This window comes from Notamacropus eugenii, chromosome 3 (genome assembly GCF_028372415.1).
Source record: "Notamacropus eugenii isolate mMacEug1 chromosome 3, mMacEug1.pri_v2, whole genome shotgun sequence".
NCBI lineage: Eukaryota > Metazoa > Chordata > Mammalia > Diprotodontia > Macropodidae > Notamacropus > Notamacropus eugenii.
Genome location: NC_092874.1, coordinates 371,344,185 through 371,372,087, shown reverse-complemented (window position 1 = coordinate 371,372,087; position 27,903 = coordinate 371,344,185). Strand labels below are relative to the sequence as shown.

At 37.4% G+C, this 27,903-nt stretch overlaps 1 protein-coding gene across 5 annotated transcripts in view; it reads right to left on the bottom strand.

Moving 5' to 3' along the window:
• The window catches only part of APC (APC regulator of WNT signaling pathway), a 153,167-nt gene extending 128,475 nt beyond the window's left edge, over window positions 1-24,692 (bottom strand). For all 5 annotated transcript variants that reach the window (XM_072597429.1, XM_072597421.1, XM_072597424.1 and 2 more), the window contains exon 1: window positions 24,329-24,692. The gene's annotated coding sequence lies outside the window, so the exon portion shown is untranslated. The remainder of the gene's footprint in view (window positions 1-24,328) is intronic.
• Between the last annotated feature and the right edge of the window lie 3,211 nt (window positions 24,693-27,903).

Below are 27,903 nucleotides of genomic sequence, written 5' to 3'. Positions count from 1 at the left end.
TAGAACTGGGTCAAAGGGTATGTATAATTTAGAAATATAGGAGGAGCATAATTCCAAATGGCTAGATCACTTTACAGTCTCACCAGCATCCATAAATGAATTCTTGAAGCCCCTGCAACATTTGTCATTTTCCTTCTTTTCTTGGCAATGGCAATCTGATGGGTGGGAGCTGGAACTTGAGAGCTGCTTTAATTTCATTTCTCTAATTATCAGTGATTTAAAGCATTCTATTTTTTTTCTGCAATTAGACATTTTTTCCCCTCTCTCCCTTATCCTCCCCCCAACTGTGGTGTGGGAAATGCATAATATACAGCCTCCTTGTACCTGTAATTAAAAATCAGCATATGACTAAGTCATGATATTCTTTTGGACAAGATGGAGCCATGTTAGCTGTCAGTAGTTACCCTGATTTGGAACTCACTGAATAATAGTCAAAAAATGTCCATAAATGGGTTAATAACCTAGATGGAGGTAGGTCTTTTCAGAAGTGCCAAAGAAATATGCCTTCAATTCTGTCGTACTCACTATTTTTATCAGTGACTTGGGTGAAGGAATAGTTGGCACATAAAAAAACAAACAAATTTTTAATGGAAGACATTTAAATTCTTAACAGAGGAGTGGGTATGTGTATACGTGAGAGGGGATTTAAAGCCAAGTTCAAAGAATGGCAAGAGACTAATGGTAGTTCCAAGGTCACAAACTGAAATTGGTTAGGGAAAAATAAAGAAAATTTTCTCCTAAAGATATCTCATAATTTCCCTGGGGCCAGAATTCAGCCCAGTCGTTCATGGATGCCAGGGACCATCTTCTTCAGGAGATGTAATGAAAAAGGGAAAAGATAATTTACAAACAGATGCATCATTAAAGCTGTAGATGCAGCAGAGTGTGGCCTTGCTGTAAAAGTCAACTTCCATGGCATATATAAGTTGTGTCAAGTCAACTAATATTTATCATGTACCTGCTTTGTGACAGGCACTATGTTAAGTACTAAGGGTAAAACAAAAATAGCAAGAAATCCCTGTAATCAAGAAGTTCCAATCTAACGGGGAAGACAAAATGAACACAACTATTTACAAACTATATACATAAATATATGGATCTATATTGATAGATATATAGATACACACATACAAATATATATGTATGTGTGTGTATATATATATATATATACATATATATATAAAATAAAAAATTGGGAGTAGTCTCAAATGGAAGTCATTAAGATTACGGGAAAGGCTTCTTGTGGAAGGCAGGTCTTTATCTAAAACTTGAAGGAAAACACGAAAGCTGGGAGGTAGAAATGAAGAAGGAGAACTGGCTAGTGAAAACACTTGGAGCCATGGGATGGAGTGTCATGCTCAACCAACAGCAAGGCGGTTAGTGTCACCAGTGTGGTGGGGTATAAGAACACTGGAAAGGAGGGTAGGGCCTAGGTTATGAAGAGGTTTGCAAGCCAAGCAAAGGTGTGTTCCTATTGGAGTTGAGGAAGGACTTTTCAAACCAAGTCTGGCCTTGCCACTACTAGTCTAATATCTCAAGACTGTTTACTTCAAAAGAGAATAGTGAATTTTCAACAGATAAATAGGTCAGAAAACCTCTGTTGCCTCTGACAGTGCTATTAGGGTCTGGCCTTACCAATTCAGAGTAGTTCTGTAGCATATCTGAGGCATGTCTCTCTCTGAAGAAAGAGTGGTCAAGGGAACATTCTGAGCTGAAAAGGTTGGGATACCTCTGGAGTCTATAAGTTTTTTTGGTAACTCTCAGAAGTCTTGTGCCAAGAAAACTTTAATAGTTGGGATTCCCTACAGAGGATGATCCCTGCTATCCCTCCATGCAGAAGGGCAGGAAACACTGGTTGGAAGTTGGCACAGAAGGGGCTAGCCCACTTTCCCCTCAGTTTGGGACAAGCAGCAGAGATGCTCACTAATTGCCATGGAAGAATGTGGCCTTAAATAGCATCCAGATTCCACTATGTTGCTGCGCTGCTGGACCCATGAAGCTAAAGTACAGAAGCAATACTTGAAAAATTTGTAGGTAACATGAAGCTCACTCTATGGATAAGAGTCAGTACAGAAAGATCTAAACAGAACCTTGATCTTAAAGAAAAAACCCAGGTCAGCCATGTCTTCATGCCCTTCCGGCTCTACTCTTCACTCTTCAAACCTTTACCATGCTCAAGAAGCCTTCTCAGACTGGAACTTCACTCCCCCCTTTCACTTCTCACAACAGAAGTACTCTCCATCCCTAGGTGTACACCAGACTCCACCCCATCCCCTAATCCCCGCCCCCCTTCAGCTTCCATTCATGTGTGGCTTTCCCCATAAGAATGCATGTTCCTGGAGGACATGGTCTGTCTTTCTGCTTGTATTTGTATTCCCAGTGCAAAGTAAAGGGCCTGGTATGTTGTAAGCACTCCATAAATGTTTGTTGACTTGCTTACTAAACATTTTAATGAACAGAAGGGAAAATAAATAAATGAATTGGGAAGGCAACTTTTTAAAAAAAGCTAGAAAAGCAACAAATCAAAAAGTCCCAACTAAACACCAAAACAGGAATTCTAAAATTCAAAGCGATTAACAAAATTGAAAACGAAACAATGAACTGATAAACTAGAAGATGGCTTAAGAAAAGAATAAAGAATATAGAAAAAATATAGAAAAAACATAGTAGACAAACCATTAGCTTGTCTGACCTAAAAAAAAAAAAAACAAATTACCAATATCAAAAATGAAAGTAACAAATGAAAATGAACTATATGCCAACAATATAAGAGTAGATTCACAGTGCTTAGCACAGTGCCTGGAGCATATTAAATGCTAAATGATTTTTCATTTATTCATTAAGTGACCTGTCTAAGCTCACATACAGACAGAGCAATGATTTGAATGCAGGTCCTCAGACACCATATCCCAGTACATCCTTTCTACAATATCATATTGATATAAAAGACCACATTATTAAAACAAAATTATAAAATAACGATGAGGATGATGATGACAGCTAACATTTATATAGCACCTATTATGTTCCAGACACTATGCTAAGTATTTTATATTATCTCATTTGATCCTCACAACAACACTATGGGGTAAGGTACTATTATTACTATCCACATTTTACAGATGAAGAAATTGAGGTAGATAGAGATTAAATGACTAGCTCAAGGTCACACAGCCAGTAAGTATCCAAGGCCAAATCTGAACTGAGATCTTCCTGACTCCAGGCTCGGCACTCTACCCACTGTGACACTTAACTGTCCCAAGAGAATAGAACTGCCAGGGAAAACATGCTCTGCACTGAGGAGGTGGGACAGGTCCCCAAGACAGGATGCCCTGCATGTGGAAGGTTGTGTAGCTCTCCACCAAAACTGAGGGAAAGAGCACAGCATCCACCTGGGCCCAGTTCTGATAGCCCAGAAGTCACTTGTGGCAAAGACTTAGGAAGGCTGGTGAAACATGAATTGCCCAGTGTGGGAGAAGGCTGAGAGACTTTGAGATCCTGATTTCAAGGAAACCACAATCACAGAAGGAAAATATAGAGGGAAAAGGACTAAAAGAACCAAAGATTTCCAGAAAAAACTCAACAGCATTGAACATAAACAGATAACTCAATTGGAAAAACATAAGGAAAAATGGCCTCCCGATCTACCAAATGAGTTCAGGCAGATAAAGGAAAATGATCTAACACTTCATGAGACAGAGGACCCCATAGAATTTGAAGAAAAAGTGGGGAGACAGAGGACCCTGTAGAATTCGAAGAAAAAGTGGAATCACAACATACTATTACTGAGCACTTTTAAGAGAAATGAGAATCATGAGAGCAGAATTTATGTCCAACACAGTAAAAAATCATGCACAGAATAGAAAAACTGGAATTTTTAACAGTTTCGCGAAAGAAATAAGAGAACAACAGATTAAGACTGCAAAATACAGAGATATGAAAGAAAATCTTGAAGAGAAACAAAAACTAACATTAAAAGGATGTTCATTATGCAAGTAAAGCATATCAAACTCTAAGACAGAACGCTTACAGCCAACCTAAGGATCATAGGTCTCCCAAAAGAACATGACATGACAAAAAAACCTTAACACAAGAATGAAGGAAATAACAGAATAAAACTTCCAAAAACTTCTGAACATAGAAAATGAAATGCCAATTGAAAGAATTCACAGGTTGCCTCCAGAAAAAAATCCAAGACTGAAATCTCCAAGATATATAGTGATTAAATTTAACAATTCAATTCAGAAATGAGAAGTTCTGCAAGCCAACAGGAAAAAGATCTTCACATAAAAAGAAAAGGACATTCAAATAAGACAGGTATCTTCCAAACCCACTAGAGAAAGAAGTAAAGAATGGAATAATGTCTCCCAAAGAACACTGGAGTTTAGGATGCAGCACAGATTAACCTATCACACAAATCCAAACTTAACCATACAGAACAAAAGATGAACCTTTGTCAGTTATAAATAAGAGTTTGAAACATTTTTTAAGAGAAAATCATAATTGAAGAGATTATTTGCTTCTCAAACACCTCAAACAACAAAAATGCAGAGTGAGTAAATGCAGCAGGCACAGAGTGAACAAAAAGAGATCACGTCTGTATAAATGTACACCAAGAGAGAGAGCAGAAATCTGGGAGAGGTAACAGAGAAGAGGCATCACAGACAACTTGACAATACTCTGCCTAGAGGTCAATCAGATTTTTTGCCTTTTTTAAGGGACTACATAATACCACGGGAGAGTACATAACATGAGGAAAAGGAGCAAGGAGACTGATATGTACGGGTGATGTGCCAGGTTCAAATCAAGCAATGAGAGGAAGGTGACCTCAGTGGTCTCAGAAAGAGATGAGTCTATAGGGGAGTAGGTAAAAAGGAGAGAAAACATGTTAAAAAGAGAGGGAAGAAAAAGAATGCCTTACTTTGGAATTGGGAGGGGTTCCACATATGAATGCTCCTAAGGGTGAAAAGAGATGATCCATGTTGTACTGGATGAAGCCTAGAGGAGCTGGTACTTGAAAAATCTACTACTCTTGAGAGGTGGGGAGCTGGAAACCCTAGGAGCAACTGGCGCTCTGAGGGGTGGGATAGCATGGACACATGGGAGGAGATTTCCAGACAAATGTAGAAAAATAGGTCAACAAAGGTAGGTTTATTAGATGGGTGGTAAGGAATATAGTGGGGGAGGTGTCCTATCTTGGGATTGGGTACTCTTTGACACCTGCAACAACTGGCACTGTTCTGCAAATGAGGTACAATGGAAAAGGGGAATTCATGAGGCAAGGCCATAGCACAAAGTGCCTAGAGGGGAGAGGCTAGAACAGAAATCTTGGAAGCTTTGTTTACATGAAGAACAGCGAGAAAAGAGAGAGACCAGAAAATTATAAGGGTCATAAATTAGAGAATAAGAGTCTAGAATAAAAATAGAAAGAGAAGATGAATAATGGAGAATGAGAGAAATCCTTTTTGGAAAGGAGAACAAAATATGAAATTTTAAAAACTTATGAATACAACTTAGAGAAATGAGACAAGAAGAAGGAATCTATTTCACTGAGAGATAAAAAGGGAGGGAAGAAATATGTAACCAGATAAAAGAAAGAGATATAAAGGACCTAAGAAATAAAACCCTAAAGGGAAAAGATTAACAAATGAAAAGGGAGGATCAGGAAGAAAGTCAATGGGAACAGGGCCATCTTTTAAAAATATTAAAGTAACTGAAGGAATGTAATATGTGTACAGCAGGAGGAAAGAAAAATCATAACTTGGGAAAAAAACAATTTGAGAGACAGAGGCAAATATAATAACTCTTGTAACTTCAACAGGTAATGGATTAAAAAATCTGATAAAACAAAAAAAGAACGACAAATTGGATAAGAAAACAAAACCCTACAATCTGCTGTATATGAAAAACATTTAAAAAAATAAAGGAATACACAACATAAAAGTGAGGAGATGAAAAAACTTTACCATGCATCCTGTGAATTAAAAATAAGAGTAGTTGCCATCACACTAGCAGACAAGATAGAAACAAAAAATAAAAAGGTATGAACAAGAAAATTATATTATGCTGAAGTGAATCAGCAGTGACAACAAACAATATCAGTAATAAATCCCAAATATCTTAGCATCCAAATATATAAAGGAAATTATTACCTGAGCTTCAAGAAGACATGGACAGTAACACAATAGTGACAGGAGACTTCACTATCCCTTTATCAGTTTTATTAAGTCTAATAGATGAACAAAAGGGAAAATATGGAATTGAACAAACTGCTAGAGAAAGCAGAATTAAAACACTTACAATATATAAATGGGACAGGAAAAAAATATATATTTCTCAACACCACATTTAAATGTAAAAAAAAAAAATTAACCATGTACCAAGGCAGAAATAGTTAATATATCCTTTGTAGATTATAATGCAAAACTAAAAACAGAAATTGGTTCCAAGACCAAAATCAAAAGATACAGACTAAAATGGAGATTTAACAATGAAATCTCAAATAAGGAGCAGGCTAAAGAATAAATCATATAAATAATCAATAACGATGAAAAAGAAAATGATAATGATGAAACAAAATAGCAAAATTTCTGAGATATGGCTAAAGTAGTCCTTGGGAAAAATCAAATCCTTACAATGAAACAATAACAAAATAGAAAAAAAAGAAAAGATTAGTGAATTGACTATCCATTTTAAAAGAGTGGAAAAATCAACAAATAAACCTAAAATAAGCACAAAAAAGGAGATACAGACAGAAAATGAATAGATGGGAAACCAAAAATACCAACAAAACATAAAATGCTAAATAAAAGGCTAGTTCTCTGAAAAGACTAATAAAATTGATAAACTCTTGACTAATCTTATTTTTAAAAAGAGCAGAAAATCAAATCAATAAAACAGTAAATGAGCAAGTTGAAATTACAGCAAAACTAGAAGAAATGAAAAGAAAAATTAGATCATATTATGGATAATTATATACTGAGAACATAAAAGAAATGGAATAATAGCTTCAAAAATACAAAATACCCAAACTATCAGAAGTCTAGATAAAGATCTTATATAACAAAAGTACCCTACCAGAATCATTTTATGAGACAAATACAATCCTTAACACTTAAATCAAGATAACACTTAACAATAATACTTAAATCAAGAAAATATAAAACACAGAAAGAAAACTATGGGTCAATCTTTTTTTTTCTTTTTTCTTTTTTCTTTTTTTATTTTTAACACAGTTTATAACAGATAAAGCAATTCCAACTTTTGGTCAGGTGATACTTCTTTTTAAAGCATTTACAATATGGACCACAAAAGAAACTTTTTTTTTTTAAAACATTAACCAACTGAGACACAAATAACATTTATGTATGCTAACTTCACAAGCTCTTGACCTAATTGTCTCCACAGTATTACTAAGAATTAAAGGACCCTAACTTATTGTTGTCAGTCTAAAGTCCTACGCCTAATAGCTTAATTTAGACCTAACCTCGGATGTTCCCCTACCCATAATCTATAATTGAATAGATCTGGTATTAAGCTTACAAACCTTTTGACTGTAGGAAATTGCCACCAATAGTAAGGACATTGCAAGGATACAATATCTCCCCAACTTCATGTCAGTTCCAGGCAGGATTAGATTATCCACTTGCATTCAGTCAGGCTTAAAGTCTGCCAGGTGTCAGTGGGGAAATTGAGTTAGGAGAATCTCACCTCAGCCTATGCTGAACAGCTGCTCTCCCACCCTTCCCTTGAGATCACCTATGCAGTTCATACCAGCATCTCACAGGCTTACTGGCATCATGTATTGTAAGATCGCCTCTCTTGCTACCCATACCTGGAGTTAGACTCAGAAGAACAGTCACTTACTAGTCCCATAGCATCTAAAAATGGCAAGTTCCAATAACCAGGTTTCAAATATGATTACAGTTTCACTTTGGCTAAGGAACATCTTTTAAGGCAAGTCTTAAGTGGCTTACACGTCTTTCTATATATGTTCTAGTTCCTGATTAAATGGCAGTCATAAAATCAAATTCACCATTAAAACCTTGACTTTTCCATCAATGCTGAATTTTACCTTCCTCTAGGAAATTTAGCCTGAAATTCTTTTCTCCAACTAAAGATGTCATTGATTTATTCTCAGTAATTAATTCAGTCTATTGTTTTTATACTAATTGCTTTTACCTCACTTTGTAACATGTCCAATTTTTCTCCCCATCACTCCCCTCCCCCTGCTTCCTAATACCTTGCATTCTGATTACTCCTTCCCTCAATGTACCCTACCCTCCATCACACCCCACCCCTCTCCTATCCCCATCTTCTCTCTTTTCTTGCAGGGCAAGATAAATTTCCATACCCCATTCCCTGTAGTTCTTACTTCCCAATTACATGCAATAAAAATTCTCAACATTCGTTTCTAATACTTTGAATTCCAACTTCTCTCCCTCCCCCCGCCTTCCCCAGCCCTACTGAGAAGGCAAGCAATTCAATACAGACTAAATATGTATTGTTTTGCAAAAGACGTCCGTAGTAATCATGTGTAATACTAATTATATTGCCCTCTGACCTACCCTATCCCCCCTTATATTTCCCCCCTACAACTGGCCTTGTCCCTTCTTGAAAGTGTTTATTTCTAGTGACTCCCTTCTCCCAGTTGCCCTCCCTTCTAACATTCCCCTCACCCCACTTGTCACCTCCTCTCCTACTTTCCTGTGGTGTATATAAATTTTCATATCAAATTTAATGGGCATGTTATTCCCTCCTTCAGCCACACGTGGGGAAAGTAGCTTTATTTTTCCCCCTCTCCCCTACTCCCTTATCTCCTCCATTGAATAAGATTTTTCTTATCTCTTTTATGAGTTACAGCCTGCCCCATTCCATTACTCCCTTTCTCTTCCTGGAATTTTCCTCCTTCACCCCTTAATTTTTGTTTTTTTTTTTGCGTGTGTATATCATCTCTTCTGATATAACACACCCTGTACTCTCTATCTATCTATGTGTGTGTGTGTGTGTGTGTATGTATGTACAATCTCTCCAACTACCCAAATACTGAGAAAAGATTCAAGAGTTAAAAATATTTTCTTTCCATGTAGTAATGTAAATAGTTCAGCTTTAGAGTCTTTTATGATTTTTCTTTTCTGTTTACCTATTCATGCTTCTCTTGATTCTTGTCTTGGGAAATCAAATTTTTAAATACAGATCTGGTCTTTTCCTCAACAAGAAATCTTGAAATTCGACTATATCACTGAATGACCATTTTTTTCCCTTGAAGTATTATATTCAGATTTGCTGGGTAGGTGATTCTTGGCTTCAATTACAGTTTCTTTGACTTCTGAAATATCCCACTCCAAGCCCTTCGATCCCTTAATGTTGAAGCTTCCAGATCCTGTGTTATCCTGATTGTATTTCCACACTACTCAAATTGTTTCTTTCTAGCTGCTTGCAGTATTTTCTCTTTGATCTGGGAACTCTGAAATTTGACCACAATATTCCTAGGAGTTTCTCTGTTCAGGTTTCTTTTAGAAGGTGATCGATGAATTCTTTCAATATCCATTTTGCCCTCTGATTCTATAACATCAGGGCAGTTTTCCTTGATAATTTCATGGAAGATAATATCCAGGCTTTTTTTGATCATGGCTTTCAGGTAGTCCAATAACTTTTAAATTATTTCTCCTGGATCTATTTTCCAGGTCAGTTGTTTTTCCAAAGAATTGTTTCATCTTATCTTCTATTTTTTCAAATTTTTGGTTTTGTTTACTAACTTCTTGGTTTAACTCATAGTCATTCATTTCCCTGAACTCAATTCTTTCTTTCAACAAATTATTTTGTTCAGTGAGCTTTTGAACCTTCTCCTCCATTTGGCTAATTCTGCTTTTTAAAGCCTCCTTCTCCCCATTGGCTTTTAGGACCTGTTTTTCCAATTGAGTTAGCCTCTTTTTAAAGCTGTTATTTTCCTCAGTATTTTTTTGGTTCTCCTTTAGTATGCTGCTAACTTGTTTTTTAAGGTCTTCTATTGCCTGAGCCCATTTTAAGTTCCCTTTGGGGGCAGAGGCCTTGACTTCCTCTGACAGTATGGCTTGTTCTTCCTCATCTGAAAGGATGGGGGGAGACACCTGTTCCCCAAGAAAGTAACCTTCTATGGTCTTATTTTTTTTCCCCTTTCTTGGGCATTTTCCCAGCCAGTTACTTGACTTCTGAGTTTCCTCTCCACAACCAACTCACCTCCAGTTCCACCAAGCCAGTGCTTGGGTGCTGAGATTCAAATGAGCTACTCCCTAGTCTCAGAGCTTTTAGAGGGAGTGGGGCTGCTATTCAGTGTGAGATTAAGATCAGCTACTCAGGTGGGGGCAGGGCCGCCACACCTGGTTCTGTTCCCTTAGGGGGTTTACGAGGAGACCTTCCAACAATGGATGCAGGCTTCTGCCTCCTTTGGGAGCCCCTGTCCACTGCTGCTGCTTCTGCTGCTGCCTCCTGATGGAGCCTGAGTTATGTGGACACCCCGCTCCCCTCTCAGCCAGCCGAAAAACCCTCTCACTGACCTTTGGCGCCTGTGGGCTGCGTGGCCAAGGCTGGGCTAGGCTCTGCTCCCCGTCCGTTGGTCTCTCTGGGATAGAAATCTCCACTCCATTGTTCTGTGGCTTCTGCTGCTCTAGAATTCGTTGAGAGTTCTTCTTCACAGGTATTTTATGGGCTGTGGGGTAAGAGCTAAGTGTATGTGCATCTTTCTACTCCACCATCTTGACTCCTCCCCTCATTAAGGCACTTTTGATGAAAAGAGGTCAATTTCATTAATGAACACTAACACAAAAATTTTAAACAAAATCTTACCAAACTGACTACAATTAATCCTAATAAGATTAAAGATATTACCATTAATACGCCTTCCCAATAAAGGGGATTTGATTAAGGGAGATTTGTTGGAAGGCCCACACTTTTTGTTAATGAGGCACTGGTTTTCAAGGGTTGTGATGCCCTCTGGCTCTGAAAAGTGTATAAATACTCTGAGGTGAGGTTTTACTTTAGGGTTTACTCATTGGAGTTTATTTGGCCAGCTGAGAGTCTAGGCAGCCACTAAGGAACCCCCACCCCCAGCTTTGAAAACCCTGATGGTGGTGCTTCTCTCTCTCTGGTAACTATGTACGTATGGTCAGACAATTATCTGTCTGTTGATCTGTGATGTAATGTTACTTAGGACCAGACAACTGGAAGCCCTGTTGCTTGATCTTTGTTTCTCTATTAGTATTTTCTCTGAAGTTCAGGGTGCTGACTTTTTCTCCTGAACTAAGCGAATGATACATGTGCTGGATTAAAGTAACTGTTGACCCCTCAAAAGTTGTCTTTTCTTTTAGAAAAGTAGATCAAAGGGCCTGGGATAGCAGTCCATCTCGAATATGTCAGGGTGCTTGCTTTTACACTACAACAATTTATCCAACATCATTCATTAAGATTAAGTGAGATTTATACCAGGGATGCAAGGATAGTCAGGAAAATAATCAACATAACTAATCATATTAATAACTAAAGTGTCCAAAAGCACACAATCATCTTAATAGATGAAGAAAAAAATCCTTTGACAAACTACTGCACTCTTCTATGTTAAGAAAAGAAAAAGAAAAACCTACAAAGTATAGACATAGAGGAACTTATTTTTAATATCAAACATGACTTCTATCTACTCATTAACACCTCTGTTATTCAATATTGTACTAGAAATGTTAGCTATAAGGTCTATATCCCAAAGACTTCCCAAAAAAGGGAAAAGGACCTATCTGTACAAAAATATTTACAGTAGCTCTTTTTGTAGTGGCTAAGAACTGGACATCAAAAGGATGCCCGTCAATTGAGAAATGGCTAAACAAGCTGTGGTATAGAACTATAATGGAATATTACTGTGTTATAAGAAATGATAAGTAGGATGATTTCAGAAAAAACCTGGAAAGACTTACATGAATTGATGCATGTTGAAGTGAACAAAACCAGGAGAATATAATATACAACAACAGAATTTTGTTTGATGAAGAAATGCGAATGACTTAACTATTCTTAGCAATATAATGATCCTAAACAATCTGAAAGGATTAAGGATGAAACATACTATCCATCTCCAGAAAAAGAACTGATACCATCTGAATACAGACTGAAGCATGCTATGTTTCACTTTCTTTTTTTATTCAAATCTTCTTGTACAAAATGACTAATATGGAAATATAATTGCATGTGGATAATGTGTCTCTGATTGCTTACTGAGCCAGGGAGGGAGAATAGGAGGAAAAAGGATAGAATTTTGAGCTCACAACTTAAATAAAAATGATTTTAGTAAAGGTTAAAAAAACTAAGGAACTTAAAAAGCAAAGTAAATTACAAAAGAAGAAATGTTAACTATAGCAATAAGAGAAGAAAAAGAAATTGAAGGAATTAGATAATGAGTAAACAAAACTGTCACTCTTTGCAGAGAAGATGATATACTTAGAGAATCCCACAGAATCAACCAAAAGAGTAGTGGAAATGATTAACAACTTTAGCAAAGTTGCAGGATACAAAATAAACCCACACAAATCATCAATGTTTCAGTCCAGCAGCAAGAAACAGGAAGAGAAATTACATTTAAAATAACTATAGACAATACAAAATACTTGGGGGTCTACCTGCCAAGACAAACTCAGGATCCATATGAACATAACTATAAAACACTTTTCACATAAATAAAGTCAGATCTAAACAACTGGAAAAATATTAATTGATCATGGAGAGGCCAAGCCAATATAGTTAACATGGTAATTCTACCTAAATTTATTTATTCAGTGTGTGTTCGTCCTTTGTTGCAGAAGTGATGTACCAATTAAACTACCAAAAAAAAAAAACCACAACTGTATAGTGCTAGAAAAAAAATTCATCAGAAAGAATAAGAGATCAAGGATATCAAGGGAATTAATAAAAAAAAATGTAAAGGAAGGTAGTCTAACCATACCAAATCTCATACTGTTTTGTAAAGCAGTAATCATCCAAACAATTTGATAATGGCTAAGAAATAGTGTTGGATCAGTGAAATAAATTAGGTACACAAGACACAGTGGCAAATGGCCATAATAATACAGTATTATGATAAACCCAAAGATCTAAGCTTTTGGAAGAAAAACTCATTATTTGACAAAAATAATGCTGGGAAAACTGGAAAACAGTATGGCAGAAGCTAGGCATAGACCAACATCTCATACCACATACCAAGATAAGATCAAAATGAGCATATGATCTAGACATAAAGGGTGATACCATAAGTAAATTAGGAGAGCAAGGAAAAGTTTACCTGTCAAATCTATGGATAAGGAAAGAATTTAGGAACAAAGAAAATACAGAGTATTACAAAATGTAAAATAGATAATTTTGATTATATCAAATTTAAAAGATTTTGTACAAATGAAACCAATGCAACCAAAATTATAAGGAAAGCAGAAAACTGGGGGAAAAATATTGTAACAAGTATCTCTGACAAAGGCCTCATTTCTCAAATATATACAGAACTGAGTCAAATTTGTAAAAATAGTCATATTTGATAATCAAAGAATATGAACAAGTAGTAGTTTTTAGACCAAGAAACTATAGTCATATGAAGAGATGCTCTAAATCACTACTGATTACAGAAATGCAAATTAAAACAATTATGAACTACCATCTCATGCCTACCAGATTGACAAATATGACAAAAAAAGAAAAATGATAAACGTTGGAGGAAATAGTGGAAAACTCGAACACTAATGCACTACTGATGGAGCTGTGAACTGATCTAACCATTCTACAGAGAAATTTGGAACTATGCCCAAAAACCTTTAAAACTGTGCACACGCAATTTTACAACAATACCACGCAAGATCAAGATCCAAAAGATTTTAAAAGGAGCGTACAAAAATATTTAAAGCAGCTCTTTGTGTAGTACCTAAGAGTTGGAAACTGAGAGAATGCCCAAAAATTAGGGAATGGCTAAAAAGTTGTGGTATGATTGTGATGGAATATTTTGTGCTATAAGAAATAACAAGCAGAATGATTTCAGAAAGACTTACATGAAGAACTAACATAAAGTGAAATGAGCAGAACCAGGAGAATGTTATACACAGTAACAGCAATACTGTATGATAAGGAACTAAGAATGACTAAGCTATTCTCAGCAAAACAAGGATTCCAAAGGACAAATGAAGAAGCATACCAAAGAACTGATGTTGTTTGAAAACAGAAGCATGGTGTTTTTCACTTTTTTCTTTTTTTGCTTTATTTTTTTTATTCAAGTCTTCTTATACAAAAAGACTAATACAGAAATGTATTACATTATTGCACATGCATCGCCTATATCTCATTGCTTACCATCTCGAGGTTCAGGTGGGGAGGAGAAAGGAGGGAAGAAAGGATAGAATTTAGAAATCAAGACAAAAAAATGTAAAAAACATATAATTGTATCTCAGTGATATAAACAATTAATATATATGTAAAACTAAAGTTCTCAAAAGAAAACTGCCAACTATTTACAACCACATGAAAACACACTCCAAATTACTAATAAGAGAAAAGAAAATCAAAAACAACTCTGAGGTTTCATCAAACACTTATCACAGAAATCTGATACAACCAACCACTGGAGCACTTCTCAACGGTTATCTCAATGCATTAGTGTTGCCTGTACAGAAGCTTTCCAGTTGTGAATAATCAAAGTTACCTGTTTTATCTTTTATAGTTATATCTATCTCATTTGGAAATATTTAACAAAATTAAAAAAAATTTAACGCAATATTAAGAAAATAATTTAGAAAGAGCTTTACTCTTTATAAAGTGTTTTCCTTCAAACAACCTCATAAGGTAGGCAGTATAAGCATTTACCCTATTTTACTTATAAGGATAGGCTAAAGTTCAAATTACATAAACACAGGATTTCAAATCCCAGAAGTAAGTCTCTATCCAAAATTATGCTTATTATTCCTTAAGAAGATAGGGAAATGTATACCATTTTAGAAAGATAACCATTCAAAATGGTTTAAACGAAACTTCAAAAATAAAATACAGAGCTCAATCATCAAAACTTATCTTTCTTATTCCTATGACAAAAATAAGTCACTTAATAATATGACTTGTAGAGCTTGTTTCTCAGCTAACATTAAAACACAGAAATAGCTGCTTCAAATATTTTTGCCCTAAAATTTTTCATTGGTAAAAGTTTGTTTTGTTTTTGCCTTTGCTAAGGCAAGCTGGTAATTATAACAAAGGATAAAATTAGGACACTAAAAACAACAAAACCTATAAGGAACAGTTTTAATATAGGGAAATCATATATCTTTTTGAAATGATCCTTTTTCTTTTTACATACCACTCTTTTCCAATTATACTTCCTCTGTTCCAAAATAACTCTCCTTTCTAACAATGAAAATTTTAAGGAAAATTAACTACACTACAGCAAGGTCCATCAGTATATGCAGTATTCCTCATCCAGTGGAGAGAAAGGAGGTGTTTCATCATTTGCTGGTCAATGCATTTAACTTAAGTTCAATTGACTTTTGGTTTACATTTGATTTGGTTTACATTATGGTAGTCTTCATGAGTATTTCTGGTTCTGTTTTCTTCACTCTGCATTGGTTCACCTGAGTCTTCCCATGTTACTCTGAATTGCTCATATTCATTATTTTTTATGAAGCAATATTTCATTACCATTTATATTCACATGCCAGTTTGTTAAGCCATTCTCCAAATGATGAGTACCTACCTTTGTAGTTTATCATTATAATCTACAAAAAGTGCTGCCAATTGTTTGTTGATATGTATAATCTTTCTGTCTATGAACTCTTGAGAGCTCAATAGCTGGTCGACTGATTCAAAGGGTTTGCACAGTTGATTAATTTTTTAACATAATTTCAAGTTGCTTTCTGGAATTTCTGAACTAATTCACAATTCTCCCAACAGTGTATCACTGTACCTCCCTTCCAAGAATTCCTCAGCTTCCCTGGCTTCCTTAAGTGAACTTTAGCTCTAAGTCTACCTTCTACAGGAGACCTTTGCAGTTCTTCCCTTCCCCCAGCTACTAAAACCTTCCTCTTTCAGATTACCTTCCACATACTCTTTATAATTGTTGTATGCCTGTGAAACATGGACAGTCTACAGTGCCATGCCAGGAAACTGAATCACTTCCATTTGAACTGTCTTAGGAAGATTCTGAGGATCACCTGGCAGGATAAGGTACCAGACACTATAGTCCTTGCTCAAGCTGAACTGCCATGCATTCAAACTATGCTTTAGAGAGTGCAACTCCGATGGGCTGGCCACATTGTTTCAATGCAAAACGTGCACTTGCCAAAAAGACTATTTTATGAAGAACTCACATGGGTAGGTGATCACATCGTGGTCAGAAGAAGCGATATAAGGACACTCTCAAGATCTCTCTCTAGAAATCTGGATTTGACTGTGCAACATGTGAAACATTGGCACAGGACTGCTTAGCATGGTGTGCCCACATCAGAAAGGGTGCTGTGCTCTATGAGCAAAGCAGAATTGAGACAGCACAAAGTAAATGTAGGATGTGCAAATTTGGGATATTCACTACAAATATTCACACAGACTATCTGTGCCCAACCTGTGGCAGAGCATTCCGAGCTCATACTGGTCTGATCAGCCACAGTCAGATACGCTGAAATTTCACTTTACAATGGTGATGTCATTTTGGTCCTCTCTAAAGACAAAGGACAACAACCAATCATATAGCTGGTATGTATTTATGTTTTCTTCCCCATTAGAATGCATGCTCCATGAGGGGAAAAAAAAGAAAACAATTGTTTTTTGCCTTTCTCTGTATCCCCAACACTTAAGAGTTATTAAGTGCATAATATGTGCAACTGTCAGTGTAGCCTAGCACTGCAGCTAGGTGGTGCACTGGATAGAGTGCTGGACTTAGTAAGATTTGGGTTTAAATGCGGCTTCAAACACTTCCGGACTCTGTGACTTTGGGCAAGTCACTAACTCCTATTTGCCTCAGTTTCCTCAACTACAAAATGGGGACAATAATAACACCTACTTCCCAGTGTCTTTATGAGGATCAAGTGAGACAATGTTTGTAAAGCACCTAGCACAGTGCCTGGAACATAGTAGGCACTATATTAAATTCTCACAATTACTAACTATATAACCATATGATGTCTCTAAGCCTCGGTTTCTACAGCTATAAAATGAAGATAACAATGTCTGCAGTGTACGACGAGAACACCATTACTGTGAAGCACAAATTAGAGAACATACGTAAAGTGCTTTGCAAGCTTTAAAGCACAGCATAAATTCAGTTATTAGCATTATGACTGTTATCATTAACAATATTAACAACATGTTGCAGGCAGGTAGCAATATCGAGTGTTGGATTTGGAATCCGAAATCCTAAGCTCAAATCCTGCCTCAGGCATTTACTAGCTATCTGACCCTGGTTATACACTTAACTTCTCTCTGCCTCAGTTTCCTCATCTGTAATGTAAAATGTGCGCTACTTCACAAAACTGTTGTGAGGATCAAATGAACTAACACACCTCCAGTGCTTTCCAAACACTAAAATGCTATGTAAATGCTAACTATTTTTATTATATCATTACACTACATATATATATATATCTCATTACATTATGTCATATACATCATTATTACTGCTTTTATTATGTAATCTGAATTTGGGTAAAGGGAAATCAGTACAATTAATCTATATAAGAGTTTCAGAAAGAGTTTTTTAAGAGTATCACTACAGGTGAATGTCAAAATCATTAAACCACTGTGGAATGGAGCAGGGAAAATGGTTTTGTCATATATTAAGAATGGGTTGAGATAAAGGACAAATTCTTTGGGTGGGAGCTCTATCTGGAAGACAATAGTGTTGGCACTGGTTTTAATGAACATTTTACTAAGTTATTTGGAAGAAGAAATATAGTATCTCCAAATTTCATTTAATTTCACAAAATTTCCTGGTTAGTATAAAATGACTTGGAAAAACATTTCCTGAAAACCTTACTTGAGAAGCTATGTAAGAGACAATAAAATCGCAGCTGAGTTTTTGTGAGAAAGTATATGTTTCCAAAATGATTGGCTTAAGTTTTCATTAACACTCCAGGAAAAGGATGTGGGAGTTAATATACACTGTTGCCTGAAGACACTATTCAATATGTTGCTCTGGAAAAATAACCAAGAAAATGCTGGATATAATCAATCAAGTTTTCTTTTGGGGGAGGAATAGTGGAAAAGGTGGGGAGGGAAAACTAGAACAAAAGGATGAGATTCATCTCTGACATGAAGGAGTTGGCTAGCAAGTTCTCTTTCAATCTTAAATCTACAATCCAATATAATGAATAGTTTGTATCTGAAAAATGATAGCCCAAATTGCCACATTTTTTATTCTAAACAAAGTGAACATTTTAGGAAGTTCAGGACAAACAGTGAGTAAGTTACATCTGATTATACTTTGCCTGATATTTAAAAATATGTATTTTAATCTGGGTACCAATATCAGTATTATATTTTAACTGAAATTTTGACAAATATTAAGTTTGATTGTGAGTTATAGGACCTGAACTCAAATCTTCCTGTGTGAGTTTGTCACTTTACTTCTCTTCTCAGCCTGTTTCCTCATTTATTACGAAAAAAAGAGGAGGATAGGAAAGGGGAATAGGGAATGGACCAGATTTCAAATCCTTTCCGGCTCTAAATCTATGCTCCCATGAAGTTTCAATTGTGAACTGATAACAGTTAAGCATCTGAATTTATCAAGGCAAACAGAGACAATACAGCATTTAACAACTACAGCTTATTTTCATTCATTTAAATTGAATGCTGAAAACAAACCTCTTCAGTTTAATGAATAAGCAGGAAAGGAGAGATGAAGACTGAGTTTACTGCATAACAGAACATTTCAAATTTCTCACATAGACCTAGCTGAAAGTATATTCAATTTGTTTTTAAAAAATGCCCTGCAGCATACATTTTACAAGTTTCAAGTTCAAGCACATACTTGTTTTAAAAATAACTAAATGCTAGGTGTTAAAGAAAAATACCAAGAAAATAAATGTTTTAATTAATAAAATTACATATATATGTATATATATATATACACACAAAAATAAAGAATACATAAGTGCTAGTATAGCACGGCAAAAATACACCTTGAACAGCCATAATCAGCTACAATTGAGATGGATTACCTTACAATAATTTCACAAGCATCAACTTTGCTTAATAAAGTTCTTATACTTCTGAAAAACTAGTGTAAAAAAATCAAAATAAATCACATTCACCTTCTAACAGTTCTAAATTATTACTATATATAATTACTTCTAAATTATTTGCTGTATATATAATATAGCAGAACAAATGCTGGATATGGAATCAGAAGACTTGGATTCAAATCCTGGCTGTGTACAAGTTACAACCGGGGTGATCTTGCAATACACTTCATCCTTTTGGGCTTCATGGTCCTCACCAATCAATCAGATAATAAACATTTATTAGCATCATAGTACCAAGCAGGGATTATACTGGTGCTGGAGATACAAAGACAAAAAAAGGAAAAAGAAATAATTCCTACTCTGGGGGAACTTCTGTTTTAAAGGGGAAAACATGAACACACATAGTAAGTTTTGTTATACCTCAACATCTCAACTGACACTCAGTTGCCTATCCCCTATTACTGGAGACCAGAGAATTAAATTCCTCCCAAAGCTTTTCTTTATAGAGGGCTCAAAACTTTTCAGGTCACTCCATTTTCTATCAGCTGCCCTAGTCTGCTTTAGCTTCATGGAACATCACATTCCTGTGCTGAGTCCCTCCAGCTGGGTACCCCGCGTCCTCCAGCTTTTCAGCTTTTTTGTGTGTTTTCTCTCATTAGACTATAAGTTCCTCGAAGGGAAAAGCTGTCTCTTTTTCTGAAACCCCAGCACTTAGCAGAGCCCCATACATTGTATGTACTTAATAAATGCTTACTGAATTGAATGGAAAATAGATACAAAATAAGCATAGTTTAACACAAGGTAGTTAGGGAAGAAAGGTACTGGAGCAATTGGGGGAATCTATAAAGGCTTCTAATAGAAGGTGGTACTTAAAACTGCATCTGGAATGAGGTAAGGGAGTATATATAAAGTGAAGATGAGGAGGGAATAAGAAAGTACACTAGACTCAAAATCTATGATCATATGACCTTTTCGAAGATAAACGAATTATTTACATCAACTAATAAAAATGCACTTTCTGTAGAAAAAAGATTAACCTTCTTAACTAGTGACCCAATACATTATTTTTAAAAAAGTACTTTTTGTCTTATAGAAAACCAGAGAACCAGGATTAAAATCAAAATTCTGGCAGTCACAATCTCCCTGGATTTCAGTCCCTTTTTAGGTTAAAAAAAAAAAAGAATATTAAAAACCAAATTATCTTGAAGATCTCTCCCAGCTCTCAATCCCATTATCCTATTAATGGATATGTAAATTGCTCTTCTTTAATAAACAACACTAATAGAAATACTAAAAGTTCACAATAAAGGGCTCCTTCAAGTCTTGATATACTACTTATTTCTGACCCAATGATTTATTTTTCTCATACCACTACTGTCTAAGATAAATCATATTTTTAACTCCACTCTTCCTTTTTACCACCATTATACTAACTAGGACAAAGCTTTCAATTTTTGATTGAATTTGGATAAGGTCACTTAACCACTCTAGTCCTCAAATTAGTCTGTAACATGCAGAGATGAGACTAGATCTCAAAAATTCCTTTCCAAACGTAATATTCTATAACTCAGTGAGTATAAAGTAAACTCTGCCCTCAGAATCACATATGAAAACTAGCCTACAATATCTGTATAGAGTATTGGGGGGAAAAAAATCTGCCTCTTTTCTTAAGACCAAAGTTAGAGAAAAGAGACTGTCAGAAATAACATGGAAAGAACAATGAAAATCAACAGAAATTGCTTTGGGCCATGTAATGGTCTTGTGAAAATTTCTGATTTACAATATAATTAGGGGTTCACTATCAAGTGCTCTGATTCCAAGGTGGCATAGTGGGCAGTTTAGGAAGACCTGGGTTCAAATTCAGCCTCACTTACCAGCTGTGAGGCTTCCATCCCAGAATAAGCCCTCATCACCCAAGCCTGGACTATTGCTTCTTCACAACTAAAATGCCACCTTCTTCCAGACTTTCCCAACTCCTCTTAATTCTGGTGCTTTTCCTCTATTAATTATTTACTATTTATTCTGTATTAGCTTGTTGGTATATATTTATTATCTTCCTCATTACACTGTAAGCTTCTTGAGGGTAGGGAGTGTCTTTCCCTTCTTTTCACTCTCAGTGCTTAGTATAGTGCCTGACACATAATAGGCATTTAATGTTTACTGACTGATGGACCCTAGTTAAATCACTGAACTTGTCTGCCAGAGTTTCCTCATCTATAAAATGAGGATAAAGGCTGTTTTGAGGATCAAATGAGGTATCTGTAAAATAGACTTCAAAGTGCCTAGCACATGGTAAGCATTTAATAAATGCTTCTTCCCTTCCCCTCAAAACCAGCAGTCATCCCAACGCATGGGTTTTCCAATGCATTCTTCATCAAAATCTTTATAGACCTATTATATCATCCATTATCTGAGTTTATTCCTCCAAATTCTTATTGTCTGTAAAAGTAACAAGTATATTATCTGTATCTTCATCCTTTATTCAAGTCATACACACACACACACACACACACACACACACACAGACACAGACACACACACACACACACACACACCCATGGTGCCAAGGATAGCTCAGCAATGAGCCCCTTCTCAGAATAATTTTTTAAATAACTGAAGGAAATGCACAATTTCATTTACAGGTGAGTAAAAATAAAGATGACACTTTCCCATCAAAGTTCATGAACCCCCTGAAATCTGTCCAGAGACTCCTTATGGCTCTATGGACTTCCAGGTTAAGAACCCTTGCTCTAGATTCTTCCATTTGAGCTAACATAAACCCACTAATTACTACTTCTTAGGCCTGGTGATTCAACCCCTTCCACATCTTCCCATGTCACCACAAACATAGCATGAAAATCTTGCTGAAATCTAAATATACCAATCTATGATTCTAGTAATTCTGTCAACAAAGAAATGAAGTCAATGTGGCATGAATTTTTTTTTTTAATTCAAGCTGGCTTTTAATGATCATTGCTAAGAATTTTAACTAGTTACGGCACAAAAAATGCGGGTAGAGGAAATAACCTGAGGGTCCAGTAATATTCAAAGGAACTCCAGTGACCTCCCCATACAAACTGCCTTCTATTCTCCTGTGCCAGTACCCTGTGGGAATGTCCTCCATGTAACCACTAGCCACCCCTCAAAAAAAAAAAAAACAACGAATGTGCCCCAGATATAGTGAGGTTCTTTCAATGCTTCCAGTTCTATACAATACACATACACACACATGCACACATTCAGAAATCTGCCGGAAATAGAAGTCAGACTCATTGATCCATAAAGTCAGAGGTTCTGGATTCAAATCTTGCTTCTGATACTTTCCTGTGGGACCTTGGGTAGGTCACTTAACCTCCCTGGACTTCAGTTTCTTCATCTATAAAAATGAAAGGATTGGAGATTAGATGGCCTCTGAGAAGATCCCTTCTAGCTCCATGACCTGAAACTCAGATCAATACCAAGGCTCATCGAATCATAGAGCTAGACCAGATTGGCATATTTAGATTTCAGTAAGATTTTCATGCTATGTCTGTGGCGTGATGGGAAGATGTGGAAGGCGTTGACCAGACCAGAGGTAATCAGCATTCAAATTCAAGCCTCCTGAGTCCTAGGGGAAGCACTCTTTCCACTACACCAAAGTCAGAGATGATCTGTTATCAGTTTTTCTAGAAGGCACCTAACACATCATCATGAAATTGACTGTACTTTAATAAGTAGTATTTGATGCTGATGAGTAAATTCCAAATATATTTGTGAAGAAAAAAAACACAATTCATATGCCACTTCTTCGAACAGAAACCAAAACCTAATTATATAGACCAAGGGGGAAAAAAAGCAAGCGCTTCTAAATGTAAATTTTATTAATGTTTCTGAATGAATTCTGGCAAGGTCTGGACAGGACCTTTAAAATATACTATAGTATGTGTCATAGACTATAGACACTACACTATAGATGGTTCTAAAAGGGAGAGGAGGAAGAGTAGAGGAAAAGAGAATAAGCTAACTTTAATAATATGTAACAATTAACTAAAGACTGTTAAGTAGTAAAAGCAACAAAGAAAAATTGGAGTATTGTGGATTAAAACTCTCCAATGCAGTCCTTTAAAAAAGGACATAAAATAAAGAATATAAAAACCCCAATCTGTAATCTAAGTTAAAACTGAATTTAATAAAATGGTATCTTTAAATCTACTTGATAAAAACCTAGCACAGTCCATAATGACTTACTACTTGGGCTTAACCAGAACATGACAAGGTATGGTAAGAGATAAAAGAAAACTCGTGTTCACCTTGGCAAGTATTCCAACAAAGGTTTACTCTATAAAACCAGAAAGTGGTTAAGTTAAACCCCAGGAAAGACGAGAATCAGTTCAATCACCAGTTATCACCATCCCTATTCTTCCACTTTGGAAGAGTCTAACCAGGTGGGAAATTCGAACCTTTATATAAGCCAGCGACTTCACACCCCGTCAAGCCAATGCGAACCTATCCTCACCTATATCCCTCCCATTGGTTAGCAAAAGAATTTAAAAACTAGATAACCAGCCTTTTCTTCGCAGATCGAAGCTTTACAACAAGCGAGTGAGTGAAACGGGACAACGCATTCAACAGTCAGAAGCAAAGAGTTAAGAACCGGGACCGAGGAGGAAAGTCCTTTGTGCATTTGGGGGGGGGGGGGGGGGGTCCAGACCAGTGACTTAATTGATGTACTTCTGGGAGTGGAAAATCCCTTTACCAAAGCAGATCAGTAACAGTTCCGTGACTTTACAGTCGGGGAGAGTTGCAGGGAGGGCCGAGGGGTTCAGGGAGGTGCCCTGCTCGGGGTACACATGCTGGAGGTGTTTGTCAAGAGCGGGATCTGAACCCAGGGCTTCCAGACTCCGAGGGCAGCTCCAGATGCACCACACCAGGCGTTAACCGAAGTGGGGGACCCTGGACCGGCATGGGAAGGGTGGAAGAAAGCCACGCCAGAGGGGGATCAAGGTGAGCGCTGAGGAGCCGGGGGGGGGGGGGGTGCCAAAGAGGCCTGAGAGGGGTGAGGGGCTCAGAGGGAGACAAGAGGCGAGCACAATGAGAGGCGGGGAAGGGCGAGGGGTCGGGGCCGCACTCACCTGCCAGGCACTCGCCCCGCGGCCGGCGGGAGCGGCTGCGCCGCCGGGGCGCTCCCCCGGCTCGATGCAGCCCCGGCCGCCGCTGGAGCTCGGGGAACCGAAAAGCGGGGTCCGGGCAGGAGGCGGCCGCAGAGTGGTGTCTGGGGAGGAGGACATAGGACATAGGGGGGGCGCCCGAGCTCCCCCTCTTTCCTCTTTCCTCAAAGGTAACCGACCCCGCAGCTCCAAAGCCCCATTCCTCCGGCGGCCCGGGGGCTTCCCTCGCCCGTGGCGCCCTCCTGGCCCCGGCCCGGTTTCCGGCGCTTTCACTCCGCCCCCCTCCCTACTTCGAGTCCGCCATCTTGTTTAAGGCGGGAGCAGCGCATTGCGCACGCGTGGGCGGAGATCGTCCCTCCTTCGCCTGATTCCATTCACCCGCCTCGGGGCCCACGCCCCAAGACGTCCCCGAGGGGGCGGGCCCCTTCCTCTACGTGACTGCTCCCGGGGCTTGCTCCGGTGTGGCTGGAGGCCCCCGGGCGGGTTGGGCAGATCCCGGGCCTTCGTCTTGCGGCTTTGGGAAGACGAAAAGGCCGCGCCCCCTTTCCTCGCCAGCCTCCCTGGGGCTTTGTGTTTCCGCGGGGTCAGCCTGTGGGCTGGCGCTCCATCCAACCCCGGGGCCCCCGGCCGGACACTCTCCCTTCACGGTGCTGTGGTGGAACCCGCTAGGTGACCGCTCCCCGCTCGTGTCGAGAGCCGCGTTCAAATCCTGCTTAGGAGCCACATGCCCCAGCATCGGTGGCCAAACCTTTCTCCCTACTTGTAAAATGAGATTAATAATAGCACCGACTTTATTTATTATACAGAGTTGTGAGAATCACTGTGAAGTGTTTTGCAAATCTCACCATGCATATTATTAGAAGCTAGATGCAAACCTAGCTCCACTAGGATAGCTTTGTACATTTTATCTCTGTGAGATGGATACTTTTCATTAACTCGGCCTTTACTTATTCAGTTGTCTAGTAATTATGTATCGTTGTCTTTTTGTAATTCTAATCAAGTCTTTGCTAGTGTTCCTGTCGCCCCGCCTTGATTATAAAGCCCTTGCAGGGAAGGACTGAGTCCTATTTCTTTGGCATTCTGCCATCCCGTTGAGCTCTGTCCATAGCAGGGTGCATTCCTCGATGAGTCAATGCAAGGAGCTTGCTACTTTCACCCTAGATATTTTAGTTTCAGTTTCAACTTTGCTACACTAACAGTATGACTTCAGATAAGTAACAACTTCTTTGGGTCTAACTGTGCTAAAAGATTAGTCAACTACCATGACTAGGGTGAGTAGCACCTTGGATAGAGGATAGGATTCCGTATCTGAGTTCAGATGTTGCCCCAGACATCTACCTGTGATCCTGAGCAAATCACTGAAATTCCAGCCTCAGTTTCCTCATCTATAAAATGGGGATAATAATAAATGTACCTGCTTTACAAGGTTGTTATGAAGAGCAAATAAGATAATGTGTAAATCACTTTGTAAGCCTTAAACAAATATTATTATTCATTATTGAGCATTATGTCTGGCACAGTGTGCTATGAGAAGGAAAGAAAGGAGAAAGAAGAAAAAATAAAGTGCTTAATAAGCACGTACTATGTGCCAGCCACTGTTAAGTGCTTTACAAATGTTATCTCATTTAATTCTTACAACAACCCTGAAAGGTAGGTGCTATTATTACCTCCGTTTGAAGAAACTATGAGTTACAAAGAAGTATTAGACAGTTCCAGGTTTCAAGAAGCTTACAACTTTATTGCAGAGGCAAAACTTATACATAAAAAAGTATAATTCACAATGCTAGGTAATATTTATTTTTCCAGTAAATTATACAGACAAAAATACTTTAAGAATATAGAAGAGGAAGAGATTACTATGAATTAAGGATAGGAAAGGTAAGGGATGGAATTTAGGATGATACCTATAGAACAGGAGGGGAGCTCAGAGATCATCCAATACAGTGTCCTCATCTTATATGAAAGAAAATTTAAGCTTAGGGAACGTTGTGACTTGCCCAAGGTCACATTAATAGTGAATAATTATTACAATTTGAATCCAGGTCCTCTGATTCTTAGATCTAGCACTCTTTTCTCCTGCCCCATACTAAGCCTTAAAGGGTAGTTAGGATCCAGAAAGTCAGAGAGAGTAGGCATAAGATGTGTACTAGGGGAATGGTTGAGCAGGGTGAAGAAATACAAATGTCTATAAGGGAGTAGTGATTATATCACTTTGGTTCTAACAGAAAGCTTGTACATGGCAGTAGTGGAAGATAATTTTGAAAAGGTAGGTTGTGGTCAGATTGTTAGATGTTGTGTTCTAATAGGCTTCTTATATAAAGGAGTATCAACTGAATCCTGAGTTCGGGATACCATTTAAACTTTCTAAACTTATTTTATACCTCTCATCTGTTTTTGTTAAATTCTTAGTAAGCATCATTACTTCTCTCACTTCTCAGTCTCTTCCAGTCTGGCTTCTAAACACAAAACTCTACAGAATCTGAAAAAGGACAGTACTTGCATATATCTGCAAACTAGATAGCATACATCATAGTAGGAAAAGTAGTAAACACAATCACATATTCACATAAGAGAATATCCAAGCTGTAAGTGACTAAATGTAAATGGAGACATTATAGGTAGGTAATAAGCAAATAAAAATAAAGGTCCTAAGGCAAGTAGATTTTGACCTAATAGGCCTTACTCAGACTTACTAAGATGGGACTTTATAACTGGAAAATTACCCTGAGGAACTTTGCTTTATTCAAAAGGAACAGTAAAGGTAAAAGAAGTAGTAGAATAGCATGGTATATTACACAGTATATTCCCCATGAGGAAAATTTTAAACCAGAGGAATAAAACATAATAGAGATGAACACACTATTGTCATGGACATTATGGTAGAAGGAAAATATCTACAAGTCACATATGGTAGGCTAGTTCAGTAACTGGGGTTTGAGAACCAATTGACATTCTAGGATATGCAATTCAGAAAAAGAAACATTCCCTTTTTATACAGGGTACTGAACTAGGAAATTGGGAATATGTAGATATACTTTAATAAGATTTAAATAATTTTTCCACAAGCATTTATTAAATAGCTACTATAAACCAGATAAGAAGCAGCTTAGTTCAGTGAATAGTTATCCTTTGACCCAAGAAGATCAAACTCCATTTCTGACAAACACTTACTATTTGACCCTGGATAAGTCCTCTAGGAGAATCTAAGATGATAAGCTTCAAAAAAAAAAAGTACAGCCTGCTTTGGTAAAAGGATTTCCCTTATCTGAGAGCTCTATACACCAACGAAGTCACAATACCAATCCCCATCCCTACCTGCCAGGCATTGAGGATATGAAGACAAAAGTGAAATAGTTCCTGCCTTCAGGGAACTAACATTTATTGTGGAAGAAAACATGATGTATGCATAGGTATATAAAATATATATACAAGGAAACTGTGGAAGTTGGGGATTAGCACTAGCAGGTTGGGGGAGAAGATCATGAAAGGCTTCATGTAGAAAGTAGCATTTGAGTTGTGAAGGAAATAAAGGATTCCTT